Source organism: Ailuropoda melanoleuca, chromosome 5 (assembly GCF_002007445.2).
Source record: "Ailuropoda melanoleuca isolate Jingjing chromosome 5, ASM200744v2, whole genome shotgun sequence".
In the NCBI taxonomy this organism is placed as follows: Eukaryota; Metazoa; Chordata; class Mammalia; order Carnivora; family Ursidae; genus Ailuropoda; species Ailuropoda melanoleuca.
In genome coordinates this window covers 41,850,204-41,856,670 of record NC_048222.1, presented here as the reverse complement: position 1 = coordinate 41,856,670, position 6,467 = coordinate 41,850,204, and the positions used below count along the sequence as shown (strand labels likewise).

At 37.0% G+C, this 6,467-nt stretch overlaps 1 protein-coding gene and 1 long non-coding RNA gene across 3 annotated transcripts in view; one reads left to right on the top strand and one right to left on the bottom strand.

Annotated features, from left to right (window-relative positions):
- Positions 1-519, bottom strand: part of DENND4A (DENN domain containing 4A) — a 138,969-nt gene extending 138,450 nt beyond the window's left edge. For both annotated transcript variants that reach the window (XM_034660799.1, XM_034660798.1), the window contains exon 1: positions 240-519. The gene's annotated coding sequence lies outside the window, so the exon portion shown is untranslated. The remainder of the gene's footprint in view (positions 1-239) is intronic.
- LOC109488855 overlaps positions 1-4,813 on the top strand; it is an 18,470-nt gene extending 13,657 nt beyond the window's left edge. Inside the window, exon 3 of the long non-coding RNA XR_002141704.2 lies at positions 4,558-4,813. This is a non-coding gene — a long non-coding RNA (uncharacterized LOC109488855). The remainder of the gene's footprint in view (positions 1-4,557) is intronic.
- Positions 4,814-6,467: the final 1,654 nt, after the last annotated feature.

Below are 6,467 nucleotides of genomic sequence, written 5' to 3'. Positions count from 1 at the left end.
AAAATTTTAAAAAAAAAAAAAAAAAAAAGAAAAAAACCTTCAGGTGCCTACATATACCCACACTAATAGGCATTTACAAAAGAAATTCCACAGACATATTCCCTTTTTTCCCCGTCAGCCGAAATTAACCTCAACACAAGACAGTTATTTTAAGTGATAAATTTTTGGTCTCCCATTTTTATCCCTAAACCCCATCTCAAACCCTGAAACCTCAAAAGGAATCTCAAAAGACTACATACCTTATTGGTCCTCAATAAATGATGAATGACTGTTGTTATTGCACTGGTCTTCATAATTCTCATATTATAAATATGACAATCATTTGTTTAGACAATTAATTGTCCTTAATTCATTTTTGTCCAAAACTTTAGCATCTCCGCAGGAATCACCATACTCTTTAATAAAAACAGGGCTCATTTAGGGTAGAAGCTCAGGAAACGTAGGAATTTTGGTTTTAAAAATCCGTCACCTACTGCAAGACCTTCATGTGAAAAATTATATTGAGTACTCTTTACCCTGATCTCTTCTTCTTCCTTTTTTTTTTTTTTTCTGTCTTCTCCGGTTTACAACAGACACAGCTATGTTACAGCCACAAAGCAAAGTTTTGCAACAGAATGGCCTTGAAATAGAATACTGCCCAGCTGAAAACTTAAGCAATCAAAATGGAATAAATGAAATTGTGCCTGCTAGACTTCACATGTCATTTCTTATAAGGAAAGCTGTCACCTTTTTAGGAGAATGTTATTCTTTAGGTGACCCTGTACCCTCTCCATATCAAAGAGTTCTCAATTGCTGTAACAATTAGCGGTAGCACTGCAACTAAGACATAACCCTATTACCTGCAAGTGCTGCTTTAGTCACTGAAATACAGTTTCTGAAAATAAGTTAAGTGCTAGTCCTTGGAAACTACCATAGTGTTTCTCTTAAAAGTGGTAAAATCTTGGGGAGCCTGGCTGGCTCCGTTGGTGGAGCATGCGGGGTTGTGAGTTCAAGTCCCACATTGGCTATGGAGATTACTTAAAAAATCTTAAAAAAAAAAAAAAAAGTAAAATCCTGAGGGCACCTAAACTCTTTAAAAATGAACTATAAATGTACGTGAGAGACTTCAGCACGTGAATTAAATGCTGCAATAACGCTCTGAAACCAAAACCTGTTTCTCAAACATGTGTTAGTCTGTCTGGTTTTTGTTGTTTTTTTGTTTTTTGTTTTTTTCCCCAAGAGGCCCCACTCTGGCCACAGATGACTTGCTAGGGTTTCAAAGTTTTCTTTCTTTTTTTTTTTTCTTTCCAGTTTTGATTCTGAAATGAAATTGAATTGATAAAAAGCCACATATGGGCCACCCTGATAGACTGAAAATTCTCAGGCAGCACATGACTCATGATAACTGTGTAGTATGCTGTCATTAGAACTGCTTATCTGACCATCTCACAACATTTCGTAAACATGTATCCCCTCAAAACCAGCCTCGTGGGAATAAATTGTCCATAGTTTTTCTCCATTCCTACACACATAAGATCATTTTTAATGTGGAAATTTAAAGAAAGGCTTAAAACCCTTTTTTTTCAGTACTTGTGGGTAAATTGCCAGCATTCTTATAAATGTCACAAGCCAGTGGCCAACAGTTCAGTAATATGGTTTTCCTAACCACACAACAGTATGTTCCGTCAGTCAGCGGTCTCCTGATCTATCTACCGGCATTAATCATGTGACCGGGTGCACTATTTTATGATAGTTACGTGACACTAAAGCCTCAGAAAAAGCATGATTCCAGGGCAATATAAGATTCCAGTTTCCTTAGGGTTTTTTGTTTGTTTGTTTGTTTTTGTTTTCCCTGTAGAAGTTTCTTGGGTTCTTGGCTGGTTGGAATAACTTATCTAGTAACTGGAGTTGGTTGAATTATTTATAACTTAAGATTTTTTATTATGTAGTTTAATAGAAACCTATGTACTGAATAGGCTGTTACCAACACACTTAAATCCTTCCTCACATAGCCCTTGAAACTGTGAGGAGTTTCATGAAATTGTCTTCTTTTAATCTAGCATGTGTCGATAGTTCATTGTGAAAAGTCATTGTTCATCTTTGTAACAGGATGAGAAGGATGGCCTAATTTTGGCCTGAAAAGTGAAGGATGTCTGCATTTGTGGCAGTGTCTACATGGTACAATGAAAACTGGAAATTTGGTGTGCACCCAGTTTCATTAATTTTGAGAAATGGAGTTTGGACTTTGTGGTCTAAGTTATTTAGTTTAGGTTTGACTCTTTGGGTTTGATGCCTTACATTTTTTTTTAAATACCATTGTTCAAAAAATGTGGCAGTGTGTTCCAAGTTGCTGATGATTCCTTTCAGAAAAAGAAAGCAAGGGAAGCAGCTATTACTGTCGTCAGCAGGGTAGGCAAACACATTTCTCTTACGTGAATTACAAAATGAATACAGTCATTCGGCTTGCAAGGAAGGATAATCTGTCACATACTATGATTTCCATGTTGTTTTTCACAGGTTGAGGAAAAAATTATTTGTAATTTTATTTTCATTTTAAAGTCCATTAATATAAAGGAGCTGGAACTCAATTCTTATAGAAGCTAATTATGATTCTTTAGCCTGAAGTTTCTTGATTTAGCCTTAGATTTATGGTTCAGAATATTCTCAGGTTGCTGGCTTGGTTTGGAAAACCAAGGACTCTGTACAACTGAATTAGAAGTCTCAAAAAAAAAAAAAATCCACACCAAAAAACCCAAAACCCTACTTTTCTTAATTGCACTGTATTTTATAAGAAGATTACTCCCTCTAAAATTAGCTTTCTAATGGCAAAACAGCTGGCTGAAATGTGAAAAATTCAAGGGCTCATCTTGTTTCTTCAAACGTACAATTTCAACAACCGCTTTGATTCTTAGTCTCCATATGTTTTGCAGTTTTCTAAGGTACACAAAACTATGGTACATTAACTGTACTTATTTAAGTCTGGTGTGTATTGGTTTTTATTTCCTGCTGTATGTTAGCAATCTAAAATTAGAAATACTGGGGCGCCTGGGTGGCTCAGTCGTTAAGCGTCTGCCTTCAGCTCAGGGCGTGATCCCAGCGTTCTGGGATTGAGCCCCGCATCAGGCTCCTCCGCTGGAAGCCTGCTTCTCCCTCTCCCACTCCCCCTGCTTGTGTTCCCTCTCTCGCTGGCTATCTCTCTCTCTCTCTCTCTGTCAAATAAACAAATAAAATTTAAAGAAATAAAAAAATTAAAAAAAAAAATTAGAAATACTGTTCACTTTTAAATGAGGTTTGGTTCATAATCTCATTTCAGAATGAGAATCGAACTCACCTTTTCTTGAGCATCGTTTGCCATTGGCCAACAGAGACCATCAGAGACCCTACTGTATTTTTACCCAGTTTGACCATTTTTGCCTTTAAAAATATTACATAACACACAGTAAGAATAAGTTTTGGCAAAGGTGTAGAGTGGTAAAACTACTGCTACAATCAAGATGTGGAACACAACCCCCCCCAAATTCCTCTATGCTACTGCCTTGTGATCAAACCCTCGCCCCACACTTAACCTCAGGCAACCACTGATCTGTTCCTATAGTTTGTCTTTTCTAGAACGTCATGTAAATGGAATCATACATATGTAGCCTTTTGAGTCTGGCTTCTTTCACTTAGCAAAATGCTTTTGAGATTCATCCCTGTTCTTTTGTCTATCAAGACTTTATTCCTTTTTTATTGCTAGGTAATATTCCACGTTATGGATACACTACAGTTTATTCATTGCCCAGTCAATGGAAATCTGGGCTGTTTCCAATTTTTGGTTGTTACAAATAAAGCTATTAATAATATTTATGCTCAGGTTTTTGAATGAACATGTTTTAATTTCACTCTGGTTAATACCTAAGACTGAGATTGCTGCATCTGTGGCAATTCTATGTTTAACTTTGTAAAAAACTGCAGAACTGCTTTCTAGAGTGTCTGTACCATTAGGCATTGGTCACCAGCAATGCAAGAGTGTTTGAGAGAATGCAGTTGCTTCCTGTTCTCACCAGCTCTTGGGATTGTCGGGTTGTTTTATTTTAGCTCTTCTAGGAGTGTGTAGTAGGATCTCATTGTGGTTTTAGTTTGTATTTCTGTCATGACTAATGACAGCGAGCAACTTTTCATTGCTTATTTGCTATCCATGCCTCTTCTTTGGTGAGATATATTTTTAAATCTTTTGCCCATTATTTTATTGGGTTGTTTGTTTTCTTATTGTTGAATTTTGAGAGTTCTTTATATATGGACAGAAGTCATCTATCAAATGTCATTTGCAAATATTTTCTCCCTGTGCATGACTAGTCTTTTTATTCTCTCAACAGTGTCTTTTCATTATCTTAACAACAAATTTGCATTTAAATCTGTGTTTTCAAACATATTGGTCCTAGAAAATTCTTTGCTACTTAAAATATTGCCTCTGTACCATTTTCTTGTCTTCTCCTTCCAGAACTCCAATCAGATTGATGTATGTTAAAGAATATCTTAATTTTTCATATATATTAACTGCTCTCATATTTCCTTTCTTCTTCTCTCTCTCTTTTTTAGGAAGATTTTACTTTACTCAGTTGAGAGAAAGCACACAAGAGAGCAAGCATGAGCAGGGGGAAGGACAGAGGGAGAAAAGCAGATTCCCCGCTGAGCAGGAAGCCCAACATGAGGCTCGATCCCAGGACCCTGAGATCATGACCTGGCTGAAGGTCAATGCTTAACCAACTGAGCCACCCAGGCACCCCTTCCTTATCTTTTTCTACTGTATGCTGGATAATTTCTTTTTTTTTTTTTTAAAGATTTTATTTTTTTATTCGACAGAGATAGAGACAGCCAGCGAGAAAGGGAACACAATCAGGGGGAGTGGGAGAGGAAGAAGCAGGCTCATAGCAGAGGAGCCCGATGTGGGGCTCGATCCCATAACGCCAGGATCACGCCCTGAGCCGAAGGCAGACGCTTAACCGCTGTGCCACCCAGGCGCCCCCTGGATAATTTCTGTTGTCATATCTTTCTGTTCTTAATTTTCCCTTCATTTATGTCTAATTGCTGTTAAACCTGTCCATTGAGTTATTGATTTCAGTTACTATGTTTCTCATTTCTAGAATTTTTTTAAATCTGCGAGACTATTTTCTGTTGTTTCTTGTTTTGAATAGGTGTTTCCATTTTGTATTTTATTTTTTTTAAGGAAATAAAACATAGTTATTTCACTTTCTGTGTCTGATAATGCAAATATCTAAAGTCTTTGTGGGAGTTTTATGTTGTTTCTAGTAGATATTATTTCTGCTGGTTCTCACCCATATAACTTATTTGTGGGGGGTTCTTAATGTTTGTTACTGTGAGCTGTTCATTTTCCTTAGAAAATAATTTATGGTTTATTAAGCTACAGTGCTCCAGAAACGATTTACATTTGTTGTTCCATGCATGTGGGCCTACTCAATTTATAATAATGGACTGAGGATTTTGAGATCTATCTTGGCTGTAGATTATCATGAGATTACAGTCTTTTAGTGACAGAATTTTTTTGGTCCTCAGTTCTGCTTAGTACCACAGGATTTTCCTTGCAGTCATCAGAGGGTGAATGGGTATGTAGGTTTTTCACCCCCACCTAAAGGGTCCAAGCTTTATTATAGGATTATTTTATTTTATTTATTTATTTTTCTAAGTAGGCTTCACACCCAGCATGGAGCCTAATGTGGGGCTTGAACTCACAACCCTGAGATCAGGACCTGAACTGAAATCAAGAGTCAGATGCTTAACTGACTGTGCCACCCAGGCACCCCTAGGATTCTTTTATTATAGGATGACTTATTTATAGGATTCTCCAAGCCTCAGGCTTTATCTTCTGTCCCAGCTCCCCCTACCCAAACCAAAGCTGAGGTTCACCAGCTTGACCAAATACAAGTTTGGGCAAAAACACTTCAAGGCCATAGAATTGAGCAATTGCAGTGACATCATTTAGGTGAATAGAATATAAATGGTAAAGAAACAAAAGGTTGAGTACAGAGTAGAAAAAAAAAATGTAGTTCCTATTGGCATCTCCCCTTCCAGCATCTACTATTTAAAAGCAGAATGGTACCAGTGAAACCCAGACAGTCCTGGTGGACCCCATCCCTGCAAAGGAATTGTTATTAAGTGGTTTGCATACTTCTTACTTAGCTACATTAATTAAGACATTTTGAAACTCCACAGATAAACGGCCATATGAAATGTGTACTCATAAAATTGAAACTTGTTATCACTTTTATGTGTAAAACACCAGCATCTTACATCTCTTGGTTGTGTGTTTTGAGGAAGTATGTTATTTGTCCCTATGCAGTGTGACAGCCAGGCCTGGCATTCATTGAGCAAGTGTTCAATAAATATTTGTTAACTGAAAAAAAAAAAAAAAAGAATATAAATGGTGCCTCCTGGTGTTATATACCTGAACCATGTTGTCAGTTACCTGTCTGGTTTCCTACTTTACTTCC